Here is a 25,594-nt window from a genome sequence, read left to right on the forward strand (position 1 = left end):
AGTGATGGTTGTAGTCTTGATCTGTTGGGGATGAGGGGAAGCCCATGAAACACAAAGTTCAGTGGTTTAATATGTACTTAGATTCATGTAGGAACACCCATGTACCTCCTCTGGTGAGAGGAATTTTACATTATATGATGTAACACTGTGGATCAGGTGCAGTCCTTTAGTGGAAGGCTTCAGAAGTGAGTCTGAGGGCTCTTGAGGGGTCTGTGATGGCTTATGACCCCTTCTAAGACACAGCAGCTGCTTCTCATGCCTGCATAGCTGAGCCAGTCTTGTCCCATCAGAAGGGATGAACACCTTCAGGCCGATGTTTGAATGTCTCAAAACCTCCCCTGGAACAGAGTTTTTGCACCTGAGGCAACAGAGGCTATTGGCATGATAAAAAGCACTCTCCCAGCTCACAGGATCTGCTTCTTATTGGCCTCTTCTCTTGCCTGGCTCAAAACCCAGCTTCTTGCTGAATAAATGTTGATTTGTCGTGGTCATCCTCTGGTGCTCACACTCCCTGCACCTGGGCTGTTACCATTCACATCGTCAGCAAACACCACTGCTTTTGCAAATGGCTGGTTGTCTGGGCTGTTAATCATTAACATTTCAGTCCCTCATACCATCCTCTTCCTCCTACTATTAATTTAGGCTTCAAACTGATTTACAGAAGTCCTGGTGAGGCATGCTAACATTTTCTAAACCTCATTTGGCAGACTTTGAACACTTTTCATCTATGGTCATGCTGTGCCATTGTTCAGAAAAAAAAATGATAGCGTTTTCTGTCTCATGGCTTCTGCAGCACAACCTGTATAAAGAGATTTAGCTTGTCATCACTTTTTACTGAACACTTGTAAAAAAATAATAAAAATTTAATAATAATAATAATAATAATAATAATAATAATAATAATAATAATTTCTTCTGTTTGAACCTCAGTGAGGCTGAGATTGCTTTGAGAGAACATTCACCTGTGTCTAACTACGTATCATTGAGGGGAATGCAAGCTAGTGGAAGTCAGTGTGAAAGATTTTGAAAGGCTCCAACAGGAAACATTACTCTGAAGAAGGGCTACAAATTGTATTTGGAATTTAGGTGAGGAAGCATCTGATTATTTTTTTAAAAATTTTGTTAATTAAACTTATGGTTAAGTCAAACTTGATTTAATTAAAGGTATGATCATGCAATAAAAATTGATGGTACATGAAAACAAAATCATTTAAATGCCCTCACACTTTTTAAAGAATCAATGGAAAATTTCCTTCCTTTTTTTAGCCTGAAACTACCTAAGAACAAAATATTAAGCAGAAGTCACTAGATGTTTACTCTCAAAGACAACTTGAAATACCACTCTTATCACAAACACTATGTGACTCATATGTATACATGGTATATTAAGAAAATAAATACTCAGCACTCAAATTTACCCATTTTGCATTGCACTTACAATATCCTGGTTCTTTAGCAACATGGATTTCTTTGCATTGAGACAAAATACGTACAAGATAGTCCTTGTGAAATAAAAAAAAGTAATTCATTGCCTCTTATTTATAATCATATTCAAAAATAAAACCCCCCTCCACACACACAAAAGAAACAAATGCACTTATGTTATTGTTGTGCTTTGAAAATAAGCATTTCAGGATCTATCTCTGGCTTTTGCTACTGTGGATCTGCTGTACCATATGCTATTTTTCAGGCTAGTGATGGTGACATAGAGCTCATTTTCTGTCTACTGATCAGTGTAACTTTCTGAGCTTGTTCTGTACTACTGATAAAAAATATCCTTTTTTTCTGGGATCTCTAGAAATTAAAGGTGATCTCAGATATTGCCATTCTGCATTGCTGCTCGGTGTTTATTTGTTCTAGCACTAGCACAACAAAGGAAAGGCAGCTTTAATTTGCTGTATGTTGTGTAATGCAAACGTGAGTTACTGTATATCCCTTAACAGCCCATCATTAATTTCCCTGGCATGCCGTTTCCAGGTTTCATATATTGCTGGCTGTTGTGATAGTATGTAAAGCATCAGCTGCTGTTTCACAGCTTGGATTTTAAGGGGTCCACAAGGAGAGATCAAAAGCTGAAATTCTAATATTGCCTCTAATGGAAGAACTATTACCCAAACAAGCAGGATGTAGATTTCTTTCCTAGCAGAATGCTGCTATGGCATTCTCTCACTAATGGCTCTGCAGCATTCAGGACTCTGGCAAAATATGGTTTCCAGTTCAGACACAATTATTTTATTCTTTTGTTCAAGGGGAAAAAAAACCAGTTAGCTAGTTTATAAGCAAATTTATTTGTATAAATTCTTACAATGTGCTCATCACTTTAGTATATGGGTATAGTACAAAAACCAAGATTATTGACTCTGGACATTTGTGGCAAACAGAGATTAAGCTTGAAGACAAAACTGTATGACTGTGAGAATCCCATTTGTATAGCTACCTAAAATCTGGTAATTAATAAAGTTATAGATCAAGACCAGTTTTTATACCAATTCTAATATTCTTCATAAACAGCAGAGCAACTTTATTAGTTGTCTTGGAGGCAATGTGACTCATTTGACTCAGATTCAAACTCTGATTTCTTTTCTGTAAATTAAAAAAATAATAAATAATCCAAGTGAAATTAGGAGAACTGACATATAATGAGAATCTAACCATTTGTTCTCTCTAAATATACTTTGTAAAGAAAGCCACAAGGTGTTTGTTTTCTAAAAGAAAAGCAAAAGAAAGTGTTGAGAGAAGGAAATTATTTTTGTTTAAACATGGAAGAATCCCCATTCTTAAAAATGAGATAATGTGTTGTTACGGTTTGATCAAAACAAAATCTCATTTGATCTGTCTCTTGGTTGAAGATACAGGCTCTATTTCTTGAAAAAATGCCTGGGATTTTTAATTCAATCATCACTGTTCCCATTCTGAGACAAACATAGAGATAGATATAAGACTGCTGCTATGAGACCCCTCAAATAAACTTTTATTCCGTGTTTATAGGCATTTGGTGTCTCTTAAAAAACGACCACACTTCAAGTATGAGGTTAAGACTGCTATTTAGTTCACCTATTTCTGAAAAATCTGTTAAGAATCAGAGCTCATCCTTTGGAGAGAATGTTGTTTAGCTGTCATGAACAACTGATTGCCAACAAGGTGGGTTAGCATCTTCTGTGAGACATGTTTCAGAAGATAGATGACAAGTACAGTCACACATGAAGTAGAAGGAAAGAAATCACAACAGAAGCCTAGAGGAAAGATTTCTAGTGGATAATCATAAGTGTAAGACATTTAAAAAAGGCATTCTATACAATCACTGTATAAATATTGCTCCTTTGTGCTAAGTTATTGCCTCATCTGCTGTTGTAGCTTGAATTTTCTTTAAATCTTTTTACTTTGATGAACCCAGTCTCAAAGTCTCTGTCAATTCTGGAGCAGTGCAACTGGAGTATGATGGGCTTTTAAGTTCATCATAATAAAACCTAAAGTAAAGATCTAAAGTAAAGATCTCTCTCACATTAGATATGTAGATAACTGGTTTTCCTTGACTATAACACAAAATTTCTCTTAACATTTTTCCATAGAGGCCTTATCTGTAAAATGTGACTTTTCCCTTTGCTACAAAATGACTCATTTTAAAAAAAACCTGAAACTTGAAAAGAAAAAATCAAAGTTGCAAATTTCATGCAAAACTCTGGGTCTTTTTAGCTTTTAAACTTGATGCACAGGGGAACGTATGTGAAGGGATAGAAATCTGGGTCACAGCATGAAATTCCTGTTTTTGTATTCATAAAAAACAAACTCTATATATCAAAGGAAGGAGGTGTGAAGTAGTAAAAAAGAAAAGGAGAAAAGCAGTCTAAAATATTCTCAGCTCTTGATATTTCTCAAAAACATACTGAATTCTTTTAAGACGTTATATGATTTTCTCAGACCGTTGTTGAAACAAAAATGTTACTTTATCTGCTAATAACTGCTCTAAATTTCTCTTCTGGAGAATTAATGAAACATTTTCAGTTTTCCAGTATTTTTTTCTATCAAAATATGGTGCTATGCTTTGTGGGCTTGAGAAATACTCAGGTGGGTACCAATTTATATAGAAAGGCAGGACACGGACACTGAATATCTCCTTCTCTACCCATATGTGGCCAAGAGTTGTTGGGATAACGGTATGCAAGCAAATCCCTTTTGAAATCAGAATATTATCCTGAGAATAAACCCTTGAGGTGTACAGTGTCCCATGTACACGCCTTAGGAAAGAAATCATTAGGTACACATCCCTTTTAAACAAACTGGTAATCTGTATGTGCCCTGACTACAAACCAAATTGTGGAGCAATTACTTTGCAAGCTGGATCTCCAGAGCTGACTCTTGGAATGAATTTAGTTCACAAGTTAGTGATGACTACCAGGTTCAAGATCACACTATAGAATCATAGAATTTTCTGAGTTGGAAGGGAGTCATAGGAATCATCGAGTCCAACTTCTGGCCCAGGACAGCCCAGGAATCACACCATGTTTCTGAAAACATTGTCCAAATTCTTCTTGGACTTAGCAGACTATGGGATAAACCCTTGCTTTCTAAATGAACCTACAGGTGATTGAGCTAAAAATGTTAGTTTGACAATTCTGAGAGACAGAAAATGAGAAGTAGTTCCTAAAGAAATCATACTTCTAGCATGGCATTTGTAGTGGTAAAAATTGGGTTTTTTTAGACAGCTGCAGTGAGATCAATTTTTCTAATGCAATTCTGTCACAGAAAAAGGAAATATAAGTATTGTTTGAAGAGGAACATGCCAGTAATTACACGAAGTGCTGTTCTGCTGCTCTGGGATTTTATTTTCTATTATAAAATTACTTGAGATTACCCTAAAAATAACCTAATAATGAGTGAAAAAGTACAGTTTTAAGTTGCTTATGAGAGAAAAAAGAAGCAAAGGGAAATGGTTGCCAATAAATTTCATTTTTCTTTTTGAAATTCTTGCTTAACTCACTAATGCTTTTTGACAAGAAGTTCCACTGGCCACTACTGAATTTACATCCAAGAAGTGGGTAACATAAAAGAATGTCCATGACTATATTGATCTCCTAGTCACTTTCCTTGTGCTGTTTGCTCACTAGTAATTATGTTTTTTGTGCACTCATTTGCTGTGGGAGAGCACAAGTGATATCAGCCATCACAGCTCAAATCAGATGGGATTCCATGGACCAAGAGAAGGGATGGGTATTTCTACTTGATAAAGATTGAGTGCTCAGCTCATTTAGGACCTTAAACTTCCAGTTGTTCTCTTTCAAAACTTCCCCACCCTTGAAAATGACTATGTGTGGTTAGTGACAGAAAGGAAGCATCAATCCTGTATAGTGACCATAAGTATTTTTATTTATAGAAGAGGTGGGTCAGCTTCCATCCCATTGTCCCAAAGACAGACAACTCCTTAAATGGGGATAATGCAATTCTTTAATATCATTAAATGGAAATAGTATTTCCAGGAATTAATGAAAGAATTATATCTTAAAAAACCTTTTGGGCATGCTTCTCCATTTGGGTTGAGGCTATGCCCTAATCAGCATACTTGCACCCTCATTGTTTTCATGTTATAAAAGTTTATCAATAATGAAACATCAGTAGAATTCCAGATTCTACTACTACCAGATTCTACTACTTCCAGATTCTACTGTTAGTCCCTGAGAGACATGAGTCCTCTCTGCATGAGTCAGACAGAAAAAAAATCTGTGATAAAAATCACATGTTTGCCCAGTGGAAGAATAGTTAGATGGTGATACCAGTTCACAAAAGTGGTGAATGATGATCTACAAATTAATTATACACTTGGAGTGTCAACATTTGCTAGGATTTGCATGAATGCTGATTTAGGCTTCAAAGCAGCACTTAGGCTCAGGCTAAACTTCAAGCACATCCTTTAGTCCAAGAATAAAAATCAGGACCTAAATTATATTGTGTATTTAATTTGGAGCTAATAAAATGTAAGTACAAAAAGGGAACATTTGAGTCAGTTTATTATACAGTATTTGACCCTATCTACCCTATTAAACTTCACATTCTTTCTCCAGTGGTGCCGTATGGGAACACAAGATTGCAATTGTGCCCCAAGAGCATGACAGCAGTCCTCATAATAGTTTCTTCAGTCTTTTTTCACATTGCTCTCTAAAATGATGCTGCCATATGTGCTGTTATATTTAAGCAGCAGATGCTGTGAACTCACAAAGTTGAAGAATGCTGAAGTATGATGCCATTTGAAAACAGGTTTTCTAAGGAAAGCTGACTTCTTGCAAGGCTTTGGATTTATTTCAGGCATTTCATTACTAATTACAAAAGGCCATATAGAATGCATTTATACCACTTATTGGTTCTGTCTTGGGGCACCTAATATATGGGCTCTCTGGCTTTTACTCTATATTGCTGTTTCCACAGCTACAAAGCAGCTATAAGCCCTGTTTGCAACAGTGTTAATGCTTTAATTTTGAAAAGGACCTGGGAATGGGTCTTCATTTTCACTCCTTTACTTAACCAGAGTTTGAGCTAAGGATGCTATTGCACTGTAACTGTTTGCTCACAGTATTAGGCCATGCATTAGCTAAAAATAATTTAGAAAATTCAAATTGCTTTGGTTTTCATTGGTAACTGACTTTCTAGCCATTTTAATGTTTGAAAATTAGGAAGCAAACTCACAGCCTACTCTGAAGTAGACTGAGATTGGCAGACCTGATGGAATCATAGGGTGTCAAATCAGTTCCAATAAAACACACATGAGATACCTGGACTAGCAGTTGAAAGAGGATGAAGTAGAGATATGGAAGAAAAACATGAAGGAGGGACACATTTCTAATATAGAGGTTACTTCAGGAAATTGCTTTGGGAAAATAACAGGATCATGGCAGCTGAAGTAAATACAAACATTTTTCTAGCACTGATGACTTGAGTCAATTTAATTTCATGTGTAACTTCACTGGACTTATGAAACTGGAATATCAGGCTCTGTAAGGCAAGCAGTTCTTTTTTATACATGGTCAGCTCTGAGCAAGTGCTGGATTCTGCTCCCTCAGTGGGACAATCCTGGGTGCATGCACAGACATTCTGTGGAATGAGAAGCTGGAGAGAAGTGCTTAGGAAAGGGAGCTGGACACAGGAGAGGATTGTCCCTCTCTGCTCTGCACTGGAGCAGCCTCACCTCGAGCGCTGGGGGCCGTTTTGGATGCCACAATACAAGAATGATATAAAGCTGTTATAAAGCAGCCAAGAAAGGGCAATGAAGATGGTGAAAGGCCTTGAGGGGATGTTGTATGAGGGGTGGCTGAGGTGACTTGGTCTGTACAGCCTGGAGGAGACTGAGGGGAGACCTCACTGCAGTTACAACTTCCTTTCAAGGGGAAGTGAGGGGCACACATTGATCTCTTCTGCATGGTGACCAGTGACAGCACCCAAGGGAATGGCCTAAAGCTGAGTCAGGGTTGAGATTCAGGTTGAATATTACAAAAAAGGCTCTTCACCCAGAAGGTGTTTAGACACTGGGACAGGCTCCTCAGGGAAGTGTTACCTCTCCAAGCCTGAAGAGCTAAGAAACATTTGGACAATACTCTTGGGTCCAGCCATCATGTGCAGAGGCAGGAGCTGAACTTTGATGGTCCTTTGTGGGTTCTTTCCAACTTAGCATATTCCATGCTTTTTTTGAACTGCAAATACTGCAAGTAATTTTCCCACCTTCACCTTGACTCATGGAATCTCTCAATCTTCTCTCTTCTCCTGCATCCAGCTGTAGGGGAGAGAAAGTGGGGAGTGAGCAAGTGCCTGGTTGGTTCTTGGGTGGTAGCTGAGGTGAATTCATTGTAGCATTTTATTGTAATTTTTCTCTCTCCTTCCTTCCTCTCTTCGCTCTATTTTTTCTTCCCTTTTCAGCTTTTACTCTTTGGTTTTATTTTCTTTCCCTTTATAACATTTTGAATGGGAGAAGTGTATCAAATATATTTGACACTAAGGCAGGTTATTGTTCTTGCAATTAATTCTTGCTACTATCAATTCCACAATAAAAAAATAGTATGAAAATGCTTGTATTGTAGATGCTTCCCACATGCCAATGATATTTGCATTCAGATCACATTGTTCAAAGGGATATTCTAACTACACTGCCAACACTAGAACAAAAAATATAATTGTTCTAAACCATACTTGGTATGGTTGCCACCCAGAAGTCATGTGCATGGGTTTGTATTTTATACCTTTTTCCACTTCCTCTCTCATTGTGTTTCCCCTGTTCTCATTCATCTGATGTTGTTTGGGTTCATTTTTATTGAGTGTCCACTGACTTACCCTTTTGTTTCTGGTCTCTGCAGGTCTGCTATAACATTTCCAATCCAACATCACTGGAAGAAGTATTCATTCCAGTAGCAGTAAGGTTTAACTAGAGTTCTTGGCTAACATGACTACTAGCAAGATTTGGATCCTTCCACCTCTAGATCCCCCAGATGTGTGCTGACTGTCCTCACAGTTAAGAGCTCTGTGTCATGCCCTCTTTCTGCTTGAAAAGGAATGAAATGCAAATTGTAATGAAACTCCTCCCCTTGGGAGGGATGCTGCAGCATGGGTGCAGTGCACTGGTAGAACATAACAAAGAGATAATTTCCAGCTAAGCTACTTAAGGGTCACAATATCTTGAAGGAGAGGGAATATTGCAATGCAGAGAAGATCCTAGACTTCTCTTTGGAGCTCCAGACTCCTTTATGCATAAGAATAATATGTTAATTACTTAGACCAACAAGTTTTGCATCTCAGCTGCAGTCTTATAATAAGCTGATAGACAGAGAGGAAATGGTCTGAGAGCACAAGTTGCCCTTGTATTGGGAAAATCATAGGCCAGCAGAGGAGCTGAAAGAATGGTGCAGATGAAAGTAAGGGAGAGAAAGATGAAGCGTTAAATAGGCATATGTGGTCTGCTAGATTGTTTGGAGAAGAAGGATGAAGCTATAAAATAAAGATTTAGATATTTACAAGTTCAAGAGAGGATGGCTCCCATTTGCAGTTCAGTTTTGAGTCTCTTTAATAAAAAAAAGTTGGGCTTAGACTGAAGTTAATGAAGTTTAGTTAATATTGTAAGTAAATTTTTCAAAGAATCCCTCACTCAAAACCTGCTCACCTCTCTACAAAGTAGATTATATGAGGAAAGTTTTGAGTGTTGGGTTTTTCAATATTTCTGCTTTCTGAACAGAGTATCTGAAGCAGCTGAAACATTTGTATGGTTTTTCTTTTCTTTCCAAACCTAACAAGGGTACAGCTCTAGTAAATGACAAAATCCAGATAGAGTGTGGGAGCAGCAGGATCCCAAATTAAACAACTGGGAGGTTGATAAGTGCTTCCAGTAGCAGATTTAACTACAGATGGAATCGTTTGACCATCCGACACGCCACAGTCCGCTTGTTGGGGGCTTCCAACCATCTCTCTGCAACATTAACTTCATAAAAACTTCCTTCAAAGAGCCCCTACCAGAGTCACAGTGCCTTTTTCAGAGCGTTTTCAAATAGCAGAAATAAACATTAGAAGATTCTTCCCTTCCTTCCTTGACATTTTTCTGACAGTAAATTAGAATCAGATGGAAGGTGTCATTATTTCCACAAAGATTATAATGCACACAATTTCTTTACAATAAATTAGGAAAAATCCCAAACAACCTAACCCCAAACATTTAAAAAAATGTGTATACATTTGGCAAATAAATTCATAGAGAAATTCTTTTCAAGGCTCATGTGTCTCAATTTGTATTCTTGTCCTTGGCCAGAGGATCTTCTTCACTAACCAGCATTTTTAACAAGCAGTTTATTTATTATCCTGCACAATGGATAATTTTGTTCTTCAGGTGTTTTTCCTCCTTTTCAGGTTTATTAACTGCTTGGGGGTGTTTTCTTGTTTTGTTTTTGTTTTTGTTTTTTTAATTTATTTTTTTTAAGTGCTGCATTGATTTTCTGCACTTTGAAATAAGAAAATAATTGCATACCTGGCATTAGGAAAATAAATCTGCAGCAAATTAGAGTATTTTCATTCCAAGAATCTCTAAGAATTTGAGATGATATAATTTTAAAATGACAGTTTTTGAAAAGTGGAGTTTCAAACACAAGCAGGTGGTTCCCATGCCTTCATGCTGGTGAACACTATGCAAAAGACTGCCAGTGCTCTCCAGAGAATCTGTTCACTGAGAAGGTGCTGAACAAGGATATTGATTTTTTGAACTGGAAATTTAAGAGAGATCTGAGATTAAATATATGGAGCTGAATGTAAATACAGATACAAAAATAGGACTGAGTTGTGTACATTTTTGGAGGTTGACATTAATTTATAAGTATTGAATAACTGATTCCCCAATAAAATTTAAAAAGGTTTATGACACTTTTCTTGGCTACCTACATGATATGATTGCTAAAGAAGACAGAATTATACCTTTACTCTTTAATGTTTGTGTTCTCTGCAGTACTGGAATTAGAGACATCACTGCTTTTTGTGTTTCATTCTTTTGGTCTTTTTTGCAAGCACTCCTGGCAAAGTGCAGGATGATGACCCAGAGAGTGCTTGTGTTTCCTTCTGACTTATGAGGTCTTGCTTTACTGTGAGCAATAATTACTATTTTAGAGTGATGAAAATTAGGTCTATTTTGGCTCTTTGCTGATGGTTCTTTGGAAATATTCTCAGGATCTAGTAACATTGGTTACTAGTAACATTGCACTAAAATTCTAGTTGGCAGATCACTTCATAATTATAATGGTCTGCAATTACAACTAAGTAGCTAAGTGTAGAGCTATTTGTTATTATATGTGTTTATATACTGTAGTATTCACAACATACAACATTCACACAATCCAACATTCACTCATACCTTGTACCCACAGAGAAAGTCTCAGTGGGTACAGACTTAGAAGTGCTCAGGATCTGCATCCACAACCAGGTACTCAGAATTCTTTCAAATTTTAATTAATTTTTAAATACTTATATACACTCACACACACACACACATGTATATATATATATAATTTTTTTGTTGTTGTTATTGTAAAAAGCTTCCTGAATGTTCCAGTAAGGACATAAGTCTAAATTATTAGCATTACAAGACTTGTCACATGTCACCACCTATTCATATTGAATACACCATCCAGTGGTTTAGTCTTGTTTTCTAAACTATATTGAGGTAGAAACTTGCTATTTTCCTGTACTGAAGATATTATCTCTTGGTACCTTGCCTGTTCACAGCTGGTTTCTAAGGTGTACATTTCAGTCTTCTCTCTCCCCTCAGGCTGCAAGTCAGACCTTTATTGCTCTCAGTGGTGCTGAGACAGGCTGTAGGTGCAATTGTTTAAGTGTAGTGCCTCTGCTGAAGAGCCAGGCCATGCCAGGCCAGCTGTTCAGCCATGCACATCTCGCATTTGCTGCAAAGGGCAATGCTCTCTATCAAGCACTGCCATGTCCATATCAACTATTACACATGTTTGTGGAAATTTTGGCACTGGTCAACTGAAAATAAGTGGTAGCAAAAAATGTGATTCTACAGTTTCACCAGTGTCAAAAGATTAACTTCATGAAGGTGGTAATACCACATAGTTACTGCTCTGCCTTAGTGTAAGGCTCTCAATATTCATTATGAATATCTATAAATCAGTTATCACAATTACAGGCTTGCTGGGATGCTCATTTTACAAACACTGAACAAGAAATATTCAAATGTAGTGGGTGATTTGTTTCCAGATGATTTAGGACCCAAAATCAATTTGAAATTAAATGACATTTCAACTCATACTCTCACTCAGGTTCTTGGTCTTTTCTGAAAGGCTCAAGATTATGAGGGCCAGGTTGTCTGTGGCAGAGGAGAAGTATCCAGACCTTATGTTTCCAATCCATAGAACCATAGAATGGTTTGGATTGGAAAGGACATTAAAGATTATCTAGTTCCAACCCCCTCCCATGGGCAGGGAGCATTCCATCAGGCCAGGTTACTCAGAGCAGCATCCACTTTTGTCATAAACACCTTTGTGGAGGAAGATTCCACAACATCTCTGGGTAAGCTATTCCAGTACCTCAGCACCCTCACAGCAAAGAATTTTTGCTAATACTTAAACTTACTCTCCTTCAGCTTAACACCATTCCACCATGTCCCATCATTACATCCTTATCCTTTGGCCACAAGAAATAATCTTCTCACCTACATTTATCCATTACTGAGGTAAAACATTTCTTCCCTCATAAGGAAAAGTAAACCAGAAATATCTATGCAAGACATGGAAATGTTCTGAACAACTTTCTGTTTATTATGTATTTGAATGTCCTTCTGATGGGTGACTATGCCTTTGCTAGTGGCACTCAAAAAGCCAAAAGAAACATATGTTGTGGAAAGTACCTTTAGCAAAACAGACAGATGGATAGGTAACACTTTAAAACAGGGTGGCCAATGATTAGCAATTCATTTGGTATTCATTGTGATAACATTAATTGTTATGAATAAATTACATTTACCAACACTTGGAATTTTGTGAAAAGAACATTTGCCTTTTGTGGACTTTGTGAAAAGGAAAAAAGAAGCCACTTTTTTATTTTTTCCATTTTTTATTTTTCCCATCTCAGAAAATAGTTTTTTTGCAAGATCTTCTAGCAAACCGCAAGCTGTGCGCCAATGTTTCAGAATTTTAAATGCTTCTGATTCTAATATGATCTCTAAGTAGATTTTCACTCAGATCATGCTTTTAAGCTTTTTTTTTTTTTTTTTTTTTACAGCAATTGAAAGATTTCTAAACTGCTCAGTCCTTTCTGCTGGTTAATCACTCTCCGACTCAGCTAAATACACCACAGAAGTGAAAAGATATACCTATTGCTTGTAAGCTGTAAACAGTCAGTAGATTGTGTTCTGATGATTACAGACAGTTTATATTGGCTGGACTGGGCTTTAGCTGTCAGCACATAAAGAGAGAAATGGACAAAAGAGGCTCTGAGAGCAGATGTTGACACTGGAAGCTCAAATTCAGGGATCCTCAGCCTGTGGCTGTGGAAGCCCAGCTGGGAGAAAGAGACAGGCTGCATTCATAGAGCCTCTCTGGGATCCCTGCCCCATGCAGGTACCCAGCCATTGAGAGACAGGAAGATGAAAGGCTGTTTCACAGATGTCACCTGCTGAGGGTTCAGCAGCCTGTCCAGAAATGTCATGTTTGGCAGCTGGTGGAGGATCCCTCCCACCAGCTCTGGCGCACAGATTCTCACAGTATTCCGGGAAAGATGCTTACACAGGGGCTTCCTAATGAGACAACATTAAAGAGAATTTTTGGCTTCTGCCTGTAACAGCACGTTGACATTAACCTATCTGTCCATTCATTACACAGCTCTCCTGAAGATCAGTCATTCTAACAAAATGAATTTTAGGCATAAGCATCAAGCCAAATTACCCTGGAAAATTGTCGGGATGGCTATCTCTTCTCATTCTGATAAACCAATTCTGAATTCTTTTGTATCTGGGTATGTTTCTGAAATTTTATTGATACAGGCTCAGCTGAGGCGCTTGGCCCAAAAAGCAGTACAAACTGCAAAGTTCTGGAGGATATATGACACTCAAACATGGCATACTGATAGCTCCTGGCTCCTATTATCTGCTTGGATAGTAATATATGACCTCATCTGAACATGTTTAGAGCATTGGCAGAAAAAAATCAGAGAATATTTCTAAGAAGGTAAAATAGAAGGGCAATAAGAATTTGGCAGAAGGAAGTTAAGATCTAAGCAGAAAGGTACTAAAGTGAAGCAGAGAAAAGTTATTGCTTAAGTTAGTGCTTGCCCTTTTTCTCCCCTATGGCCCTCAGATTAAGGCAAATGGCACATGCTTTGTCTTCTGCCTTTTGGACTATTTCTGATGTGCATAGAAAGAACAAGGGGTCCTTTTCCATACTGCATGCAGGCTCAGGGAAGTGACAGGACTCGATTCAATCAGTTACATTCCCAGAAATATTACTTAAATGCATGGCATCTAAAATTGGTATGGGATCTAAAACTGCATTTAAAATTACTCATAATGGTAAAATTTCTCATTCAATTTTTTTGAAACTTTACAATATTCACCTGTTTTCCCTCCCTTCATTCTGTACTCAATGTCCTAATAAGAATAGCCATGTTTTTAACAAGTGAAATTTTTGCTATAAAATCTACCTAGTGGTGTATTGTCTCTTATGAGTATTCAGAGGCATCAAAATTCCACTCAGTCCCAGGGAAGGACTATGATATCTACATTTTTTCATAACTATAGTTTGGTTTATTGTTCTGGTTCTTCCCAAGGAGGCTACTTGCATACCAGGCTAGAATAGGCAATGGTCCTCAGAACCTGGCAGGAGAGATTTGCCTGAGCATACCAAGCAGAAAGGACTAAAAAGAAATTTGTTCATTGGTCACTTAAAATGGTTGAAACTGAAATAATTTTTAGTGCTACAACTGTTTTTGACTGCAGTGACTGAAACCTTAGAGAATAAGGGTCATTTTGACACTTTAGTCATTGTTTGCAAAAGGGGAGGAGAAAAATAATGAGTGAAAAATTAGAGGAGGGACTAACAGAAGGAAATAAAAACATACTGAAAAGCATGTTTTGAAATAAATTCACTGCATCAACCAACTGGAGAAGCAGATAGTGTCAAAATTTGAGCTTGCTTTGATGCATTAGCACCACAAAGCCATGGTGATTAAAGTTACTGACATCTCTCAGCTATTTCCATGTTTTAAGAGGAACTGGGAGGATATTCCAACCTATGGCAGTCCAAATTGAGATATCTTTGAAAAAAAATTTTTTTGAAAAGGTAAAATGTTTAGTATTTTTGAAAATTGCTTACTTAATGTGAAAATCTGACTAAGAGAAACCTTCAGTTCCATTGATGTGCATATAATTAGGACATCAAAGAAGAATAAAACCCTAAAATATAGGATGTTTTAGATAAAAACAGAAAAAAAATCTCCTTAAGTCCTGGCCCCTTTTTAGTGTTTTCAGTGCATTAGATTCCCTCTTTATATTTGTGAGAGAACCTTAGCAAATATTGGAATTTTCTCTTTAGGAGACATTGATGAGTTGAACTACGGAATACTAAATATACATATTAATGAATTTTTATATTTAAAAAAGTATTATTTTATTTTAAATACAGTACTATATTCTTGGCTATCAGGTTAGACTTCTGTCTAGTTGAGAAGGAGTTTTTTAATTGAAGAACATAAAATTTAAATGGTTCAGAAAATGTCAACATGGGTTCCTATTTTCAGCCCAACACAGATGATAGAACGAGAGGGCATAAATGAAAATTAAAGAAAAACAAATTCAGAACAGATGTCAGGAAGCATTTTTTTCAAGCAGCGAATCATAAATGTGTGGAATGGCTTACTAGGCAAGATAGTTAAGGCAAAAACACGGAGGTCATTAAAGAATCAATTAGAAGACATCATGGTGTAGATGGAAAAGGGGATGAGGCATGATGAGCCAAACCACCTCTGCTTGCTACAGGACTATCTCATGTTCTCAAGAAATCTGGACACTGGTGGATGTTTTTCGGACTACCTGGTAGGTGTTAGCTGGAAATCCACACAAGTCTCCTCTCCTCTCCTCTCCTCTCCTCTCCTCTCCTCTCCTCTCCTCTCCTCTCCTCTCCTCTCCTCTCCTCTCCTCTCCTCTCCTCTCCTCTCCTCTCCTCTCCTCTCCTCTCCTCTCCTCTCCTCTCCTCTCCTCTCCTCTCCTCTCCTCTCCTCTCCTCTCCTCTCCTCTCCTCTCCTCTCCTCTCCTCTCCTCTCCTCTCCTCTCCTCTCCTCTCCTCTCCTCTCCTCTCCTCTCCTCTCCTCTCCTCTCCTCTCCTCTCCTCTCCTCTCCTCTCCTCTCCTCTCCTCTCCTCTCCTCTCCTCTCCTCTCCTCTCCTCTCCTCTCCTCTCCTCTCCTCTCCTCTCCTCTCCTCTCCTCTCCTCTCCTCTCCTCTCCTCTCCTCTCCTCTCCTCTCCTCTCCTCTCCTCTCCTCTCCTCTCCTCTCCTCTCCTCTCCTCTCCTCTCCTCTCCTCTCCTCTCCTCTCCTCTCCTCTCCTCTCCTCTCCTCTCCTCTCCTCTCCTCTCCTCTCCTCTCCTCTCCTCTCCTCTCCTCTCCTCTCCTCTCCTCTCCTCTCCTCTCCTCTCCTCTCCTCTCCTCTCCTCTCCTCTCCTCTCCTCTCCTCTCCTCTCCTCTCCTCTCCTCTCCTCTCCTCTCCTCTCCTCTCCTCTCCTCTCCTCTCCTCTCCTCTCCTCTCCTCTCCTCTCCTCTCCTCTCCTCTCCTCTCCTCTCCTCTCCTCTCCTCTCCTCTCCTCTCCTCTCCTCTCCTCTCCTCTCCTCTCCTCTCCTCCTGTCTTCTACTGGGAAAATTTTAGTACCTATTTTTTTTTTTTTTTTTTTTTGTGAGTATTGCCATTATAAAGAAACATTCAGTACTATATGTAAATGCTATCAAAGATGGTGTGGTAGAAAGAAAGAGAGCCAAGAAAGCCAAGGCTTAAGAAAGCCAAGGCTTATAAATAAGCCAGGTCAGTACAGCTGGCAAGTTGTACAGCAGAAAGATTCAGACTTTGCTGTACTGTCAGAATCGGGCAGCCAGAGGATCTGGTTTAGGAGGGGATACATAATGATGAAGAATTTGGTTTGCTATAAGTCACCTACATCTATGAATGGAGGAGGAGGACAAACAAATAACCTCTGTTGCTCAAGATCATTTGGAAACAAAAAAGAAATCTGAAGTGATAATTATATCTCAAAAGCGACAGATGTTAAAACAACAAGATGCTTTAAAAACAAGTACAGGCTAGAAATGAACTAAAATGAAATTATTGCACCAAGCCAGCTGACCGCAATTATTTCCAGCTTATGCTGTTTCAATAACCTGTAAAATTCTAAATATATGGGAGCTAAAAGTCATGTTTTCACTCTGCAAGTCTAGAAGATTAGGAGGATGGAATGATTTTTTAATAATTTAAAACATTTAAAATAATTTAAAACATTCAGAGAACCAGCTCATTATTGGTGAAAAAAATTGCTCTTGTGTTAATCTGTGTATTAGAATCAGAAAATTGCATCTTGCAACATTCTTGATATAAATAAACTGACACTAAATTATGTTAGTCAATCCCTAACTCAATGGGCAATGGGCAATGGGCAATGCAGCCTATAGCAATTTAGTCAATGTAGCGCAAAATACCATTCAGCTCACCCTAAGGTAGATAGTCTAGTCTGGTGAGATGAATGTCTGGTTAGGAATAGTAGCAACTTAAATCCCACTATTTGAGAAAATCCTTTTTATGGCTACTATGACTTTAATTTGCCTTAATCTGGTTAGGAGGTGATTAAATATGAAACACGTTGATCTTTTCCCATGACCACCAGATGATTGGATGAAATGTTTAAGTTCTCTAACAGCTGATTTAGCCACCATAAGCTTCCTTGTCATCAAAAGAGAAAAAAATGGCTGCTACGAAGGCCAAGGTTTCATCTCAGTCTAAAGGATATGAGATTAATGACATCATGAAAGCTGCCATTTTTCTCTACTAAGGGGGTGCTAAGGGAACTTAGGGTGACTAGGGGTTGGTGTTGAAATCTAATTAATGCCAGTCATAATGTTGTGTTCTTCCCCTGCTACAAACACTATTCTCATGGAATCATAGAATCATTAAGGTTGGAAAAGGCTTCCCAGATCATCAATTCTAACCTTTGACCACTGTGGCCAATAAACCATATCATGAAGTGCCACTTCTACTCAATTTTTGAACACTTCCAAGGATAGTGAGTATCATTTCCCTGGGGAGCCAGTTCTAAGACACTCCTTACACTTGCATTTTGTGAGAAGGTAGAGGAATAAAGACAAAAGTCTCAGTGGAGACTGGGGAACAAGTACTCCTTCTTCCCATGGAGGGAATGAGTAGAGCTTAGAGAGGCCAACAAGCAGGTCTTACATCTGGCTGTGGAGTCCAACAGGTACTTCAGTAAAATTTATTTCTATAAATAACATCCACAGAAAAGTAAAAAATAGTAATTTTTTTCAGATCTCCAGAATTTACCCATAGTTGTGCTTTTCTTTTTCTTGGAACTGTTTGGCCCTGCTCTGGACTGAAAACCCAGAAAAACACCAGGAGCTCATGCCTGTGGCCCACCAGGGCCCAGGATGGCATTTTCCAGTGCAGGAGGAACTGATAAGAGACAGAGTGAGCCAAGCTACACCCAACAACAAGGACTTTTCTGGATTCGCCATGTCTTCACAACAGAGAGATGTTTTATTGTTTAATATTATTAATTTTTTATGCTTGTGAATACTTTGCTTGTTAATTTTTTTCCACTTTTCTCCAAAGAAATCTTTTCCCAAACCACCTGGGGAGGGGCCACTTGAATCTGCTTTCCAGAGGGACCCTTTTGAAGCTTCCTCCAAAATTTGCCCTTAAGTCAGGACAGTTGTTCCCCTTAAATAGTATACAGTGAACATTTTTGAAATTACATTATGAAATGTACTTTTCATAGTTTCTTCAATCTCTCCCTGTTTATAGAAGGAAAACTAATCTGAAATTACAAAGCTGAGCTATTATTTGCAAGCCAATAGCATGCAGGGAGGGGATGTGTCCCAGGTGATTCATACCATCTGAGAAGTCTGTTTATTTGTAAGGTAGTGTTTAGAATATATCAGTGTTCAGCAGAGAGAGATGAGCCACCTCAGGGCTTGTGATCCTCCTTGACAATTAAGTTTTGTTGGGACAAATTGCCTCCTAGAGGTGTCTACATCAGTCTGCTAAATATACAGGAAAACCAGAAAATCTGCTCATGTTTGAAACTTAAATTTCAGGTGACTGCAAGTAAATGAGGGAGAATTGTGGCTACAAGGGAAAGTTTGCTATAACCACCTGTGTATTAAGAGTCATCACAGGCAGCGACATGAGAAACACACAGACCACAAAATAATGCTCAGACTTTTAGAAGGGAAGCAGACCCATCCACATATGCAGGCAGATTAATGTCTTAATTGGGCTCAGGCATGTATGTTACATATATTGCCAAATTTCACATCATTAATATGATTTGCAGTAGAACAGAAATGCCTCAGACAGCAGAATTAGCAATAGACGCTACATTTCTGTTTGGGTGGGTAAGGAAATGCTCACCAAGGTTCATAACATGAAGTGCCAGACCTACTGTGACTTAGTGATACTAAACACTGTGGAAGTTTAATAAAACAGGGAGTAAATTGGCTTATGCCATTGGAGCTGTGCTTTTGGCTACATGACTGAGTATTTGTTTTGGAAGCTGGAGACTCTGGTTTTGGTCCCAATGTTAATTAATTGTACCAGGCATTTGCAGTGCAGTCCACCAAGGAAGGTGTAAGACAATGTCTGGATGTGGATTATTTAAACATTACTGTCTCATCCAATGGGCTTTAGTGCTCAGGTAATGTCCAGCTGGAGTAGTCAAGATCTGTGGGTGAAGCCAATTGTTCTGCATATGTAAAGGACCTCCAAGTGATTTTGTGTTGCTCAGACAATTTAGAACATTTTTTTAAAAAAAATATTTTTAAATTTAATTTATTTTTCGAATGTTTTAAAAATCAAACTCTTAATGTCATTATACTGCTGCTCTGCTCTGCCAGAACACTGTTCAGTGGCCACAGTCTGCTCATCCTTTCTTTATCTTAATGGGAAATCATTCTGCTTGATGCTAAGCAAAAGCAAAACATTATATGCAATTTATCTTAAATATTTCTCTGTGGAAGGAAGATGTCATCTCTCTCTCCAAATGATAAATTGAGAAAAAGAGTTTCTGAATGGAAAACCAGAAAAAGCCCCTCTCTCCAAACACTTACCAGGTAACTGTTTTGATTTGTGGTGCTATCAGTACTTCTTCACATCCTGTTTCAGGATTTCATTGACTTTCTAGAGCAGGTAACTCCACTCCTCACACAACACTCAGGACCACTGATGCCTCGCAGGCTGTACAGACTGGACAGTGGTCTGTAAAAGGCATAGAGATTCTCTCTGAGCATGAAGAGCAGGACCAGAGCTGTGAAGTGCAGAACATGGTCTGCATCCAGCTGTGCTTGCAGGCCACTGATAATGGTGGTGTCAAGGCCACTGCATTTCCCACCTTGAAAGGGGATTTAGCAGATCTGCAGCTGGATTTATTCCTGATTGGAGCCATGGAAAGGGGTAGACAGTAGAGTAGTATATAGTCATTTTTGTCCTTAGACTACCTTAGACAGCCCTAGTCTTTGGGTGGCTATATGCCACATAACACATTTAAAACGATTCCTCATCTGTTGTTATGACTGTTGAATAGAAGATTGTTGTTGGGGTCCTGTTGAATAGAAGAGCCCTGGACAGCAGACGTGGTAGCACCTATTGAAGAAAAAAAAGGCATGAACCTAAGAAAGACAAAAGTGGAAAGGCCTTGCTTGTCTTCCATGGAATGATAAAGCCTTGTTAGAGCCTTCCTTCAGGTGCTTGGCTGTCTCAGGCTGCCTGCACAGTCATGCCATCTTTTGGAACACCAAACTGTCTAGTCTGGTTTCTACTTGGAGTGTCACTCTGTCTGGTGAGAACTTGCCACTCTCCACAGATTGCATAGGCAGCTTAAGGGTCTTCCACAGATTAATTTCATGTTGCACTTGTGCTTAAACCCAGTGGAAGCAACTCCAGCTGAAAGCTGAGCATGTACTCATTTGCTGCGACATTCATAAGGAGATAAAGGGAAAATGTCTCCAGGGAATAAGGAAAAGATCAGAGCCAAAAGACTTAAAAAGAAGGAAAGAAAGAAAATAGTACAGAAAGACAACAAAAGAAGGGAATGACATTGGACATGCAGATGGAAATGTGTCTTAACATAGAACATTTTAAAAATAACCTTGTTATTGTTTTGATGCTAGCTTCCCATTTATTCATAAAGTAGAGGATTCAGCAGACCAGAACCAGGAACATTTCTTCTTCTTGCCTCTCTCTGAAGTTTCAGCTTCTACTAGCAATAAGAAGCGAGTAGGTAACTGGTACTTTTGTTCTGGCATAATCTTTCCTGTAGAATAATTTCCCATATGTTAAGAGATTTGTTTTGATTTTATATGCTTTAAAGATATTTTCCATCAATACTGTTCACATTTTAATTACAATAATTACATAGTTTTCCAATATTTTTTTGTGCCTTTGATTATATGCCTAAAAATGTTGCAGCTGTGTTTACCTATATCTTTTTTGTCTCAGGCTTCATCTGAAATGAGAATATCATTTTATATATAGCTTTCTACTGGCTTTGTGAACTGTTTTTCACAATACCCCAGTTTAGCTTCATATACATCCATACAAAGGAAAGTACTCAGCTCTCTCAATTTGAGTGATTCTGGAACAGAAATCAGGATAGGCAGAAATTCCCAGTGTAAATTGTGTGACTTTTCAAGAAACAGCAAAATATGTTTTCTGCTTGAACAACACAAAAATATGTATTACCAGAGAAAGGTGCACAAAAAAAATCCCCCCGTGGTGGAAAGATACACCTTTGACTATCATTATTAAATGCAGGGGGAGATATTAGAAAAAATGTTGATTAAAAATTGATTTTTATCCTTGCTTCCAGTAGTGTATGCAATGACCAATTGCATCATCCTTTTTCCAGGGATATTATTTTATCCTCTGTGTAGCTGACCTATTTCTGGGGAAGAGGTAAGGTGAAATAAGAATTTTGTACTGTTGATGTGGACAAGAGTTCTCCCAATCATTTTCAAAGCATCCACTACCATTTGTGGTCTGAAGAGCAGCCAGACATTTGTGGCCCAGCAGCTGCTGAGGATTTCTGATGGGTTAGGTTTAGAAATCTCTTCACTGGAAATTGGAAAGGTCCATGGAGTTTCCACGGTGGCTATTGGAATTCCCTTTCTGCATCCAAGAATCCAAAAGGGCATATCTGAAAGCAATTGTTTCATCTAGATTGCTCTGCTGCCAGCTCCTGGAGGCAGCTAGCAGGAAAAGAGCTGCAGTTGGGGTGGAGCATTTTAAAACAATTCACCAAAGGATTTGAGAATTGTTCTCTATGAAAAGATAAGAATGGAAATCAAAGATAAGTGAGGAATAAGAGGACAAAACATGAACAAGGAAGGATGGAAGAATGAACAAAAAAAATAAAAAAGATGAGTAATAAAAGGTGGGTGATCTAGGTCCTAAGGCAGATGTAAAGAAAGCTTCCACATTTCCTGCTACTATTTTTCATTGAAAATAGTTTGCCAGAGATGGAATTTTAAGAATACATTACCTTCTCCAGTTATCCTGAAACACACAGACCTCATAATCAACTGAGCATCCAAATATTAAACTGAGGGTTGGAGGCAAAGTATTTCAATGGATTCATCTCCTTTTTTGTTTACATCTTCTTTGTTGCTTACATAGCATAGTGAGAGCTTTCTTCTGAAAAGCCAGTGGGCTATGGAGCATCATCACCTTCCTCTATGTTGTGCCTATTGAGTGTTGTAATCCTTCTTTCATGAACTTGCCCAACAGACTATTTATAATGAAATTGTGCATTTTGATACATTTTCGTAATGGACTTCCAAAGTATTTTCCAAGTAAAAAAATATTTATCAGAGGCTGGAATCATGAAATATTTTCAACCTCAAGCTTTTAAAAACTGTGAAATTTAAAAAAAAATTATTTTCTGATTTGCATTTCTGTGGTGCAATTCAACTCTTGCCACTAAAGTGAGGACTAGAAAACTGCTGTTTTTTTAAGAGACATTGAGATTTCCACTTAAGTAGTGTCACTTCAGGAGTTACTTTTTTACGAGAAATGACAAATATTTCAGTATTCATAGGAAATTAATGAATTGCACGGCATTCACTTGACTTTTGAAGACAACTCAAATTGCTGCATATATTTTGTGGACAGCCCCTTATTAACTGATCATTCGCTGTGACAACTGCAGTTTTTATTTCTTGGACAGATTTCCCTCTAGACTTTGTAACCTAAATACTGATTTGGCAGTTTATTTTCTTAAAGCAAAAGTAATTAAATGCTTTTTTTCAGGCAACTTAAGTGAAGCTGATTTTAATATTAAAACCAAGCTTACAGAATGTCATAAATATCATATACTCCATATAAAGGCACATCCCAACATTAGATATAGCCTGAGATAATTAATATTGTGCCATAGTTCTGAACGTATGTTTAATTTGCAGGATTTTTTTTGAAACTAGGCTTTGATTTTGGAACATATATTTTGGTTTATTTCAGAGAACACTGAGAAACAGTCAAATGGAAAGAAATAATTCCTACCTTTTATGACTGTGTTCACTGACTAGGATCAAGTCAATTTGCTCCAATGGAGATTTCTAATATACTGTGTATTAGGTCAGAAGCGTTGCCTGCTCAAGGAGCAAGCCAAGACCTGTGGTTTAAGGTGTAGATAGTCTTCTTTCAGGAAATCGTTATACAGTCATAGAATTATTTAAGTTGGAAAATACCTCTAAAATCATTGTGTCCAGCCATTAACTTAACACTTCCATATCCCTATATGGTCTGTTTTTTCTGAAATAATTTGAACTTTTTGGCTCTTTCAGTAAAAGGTACAACATGATGTCTAGCTCAGGGACAAATAGAAGTACTGTAACTGTTGAAGAATTGGTTGTAATGATAAAAATGTCCAACAGTTAGGGGGTCCTCCATTTCAGGGCTCCAAAGATTGAAAGTGTATGTTTTGTGTTATAATGGGGTTTTATTAAGAGGTATGTATGAGGAAGGACAGTCATTAACAATGGTTATCAAGAGGATATCTGAGGGTGAATTTGGACTCCTGATGGTAAAGTTGAGATCCCACACAACTCATCTCTGTTTTCAGCTAGGCTTGGTGCTCCCTGTAGGACAGAGAACTGAGTCAGCATTGACAGCTGATTGGTCTGAACACTAAACATCCCATGTAAATTTGGTCAAGGCATTTTCATTCCTCAGGACCTGAGACAGGATAATTTTGGGTTTTAATCATGCTGCTTTATGTGATTCACCTCAGTAAAAATTAAATCACCTAAAGGTCTTGCTATAGAGCAAGATGCTTAAGTTTAAGCAGCTGAAATTGGAAAAGTTGGCCTTGTGCCTTCCTCTAGAGGTTCAACCCTGTCCTGGGGGCATCAGGCCCAGCATCACCAGCTGGACCAGGGAGGGGATTGTCCTGCTCTGCTCTGGGCTGGGGCAGCCTCACCTCCAGTGCTGGGGCAGTTTTGGGTGTCACAGTGTAAGAAAAATATTAAACTATTAGAAAACATCCAAAGGTGGGCCATGGAGATGTTAAAGGATCTTGAGAGGAAGCCCTATGAGGAGCAGCTGAGGTCACCTGGCCTGTTCAGCTGAAGAGGAAGAAGAGGAGGTTGAGGGAGTCCTCATTCCAGTTACAACTTCCTTGTGAAGGGAAAGGAAGACACTGATACCTCTTCTGTGGTGAGCAGTGACAGGACATGAGGGAATAGCCTGAAGTGGACTCAAGGTGGGGGGTTATGTTGGATTTTAGAAAAAGATTCTTCACCCATAGGGTGGTGAGGCACTGGAACAGGCTCCTCAGGAAAATGGTAACAGCACCAAGCCTGACAGAGCTGAAGGAAGATTTGAACAATGCTCTTGGACACATGGTGTGTGTCTTGGGACTGTCCTGTGCTATGCAGGGCCAGAACTTGGACTTGATGATCCTTGTAGGTCCCTTCCAACTCATTCTGTGATTCTGTGATTGTGTGAAAGGGAGTTGTTCAGCTCTGTGTGTTTCAGCACTGTTTTCATTCACTGCTCCTGAGAGACAGTTGTGTCAGACTTGTGAGGGCGTGATTCAAAAGCTTTCTTAAGAGTGACGGCAATAATCAGTAAACATAGGCATAAATTGTCAATATTGAATATTGATGGTCTTGAAATATTTATATCCATTAAATATACTAGGTTCACAAGTAGAATATAAGTTTATAACTATAGTGCTATAAGGTGTTTATGGGATCAAGGACACTGGTGCCTTCTTTGGCTGAAGCCACATTGTGTCATCAGTGGCAGTGGGTTTCTGGAGCAGGGCCAAGTCATTGTTGCTACAGCAGAAGAAATAAAGCTTCTGCTGGATCAGAAGGACTGAGAGAAGTGAAAACTCTGGTAACCTTAATTTCACCAAGAAACTTAGCAGAGAGGCGTCTAAAAAGATGCAGGCAGAAAACTTGCTAAGTTGTGATTTGTGATTTGATGTCATATCTAGTATAATATAGAACGGCTGTACAGCTTGAACCAGAATTTTTCACTTTTTGAACCATAAAGCTACTCTTCAACCTTCAACACTTCTGGTGACTCAGGAAGTATTTTGGCCAACCACTGGACATTCCTGTTGGCCACCACATATCCTATTGGTCCAGACTTTTACTGAACACAAAGGCAACATAATGACTGATTATTACACTTCACTAGACTTCTGCTGATCATTAACACAACCTCATGGCCTGCTGGTGGTACACAGAGCACAGCTCTGTGGAACAGAACAGAACCTGAACAGAACAGAACAGTCTGACAGAGGAAGAGGGGTAGGAGTGTGTGGAGCAGACATTTGTATCCAGGTTGTTGTTCTAACAG

The 25,594-nt window shown here is 38.5% G+C and overlaps 2 long non-coding RNA genes across 2 annotated transcripts in view; one reads left to right on the plus strand and one right to left on the minus strand.

The window, feature by feature from the left end:
- Positions 1-9,735, plus strand: part of LOC111925931 (uncharacterized) — an 88,850-nt gene extending 79,115 nt beyond the window's left edge. The window contains exon 4 of the long non-coding RNA XR_015282780.1: positions 8,334-9,735. This is a non-coding gene — a long non-coding RNA (uncharacterized LOC111925931). The remainder of the gene's footprint in view (positions 1-8,333) is intronic.
- Positions 5,344-11,966, minus strand: LOC147654636 (uncharacterized). The gene is made up of 2 exons (XR_015282781.1): positions 11,218-11,966; positions 5,344-7,756 (listed from the first exon to the last, which is right to left on the minus strand). It is a non-coding gene; the product is annotated as an uncharacterized LOC147654636 (long non-coding RNA).
- Between the last annotated feature and the right edge of the window lie 13,628 nt (positions 11,967-25,594).

This window comes from Cyanistes caeruleus, chromosome 2 (genome assembly GCF_971803275.1).
Source record: "Cyanistes caeruleus chromosome 2, bCyaCae1.hap1.1, whole genome shotgun sequence".
NCBI lineage: Eukaryota > Metazoa > Chordata > Aves > Passeriformes > Paridae > Cyanistes > Cyanistes caeruleus.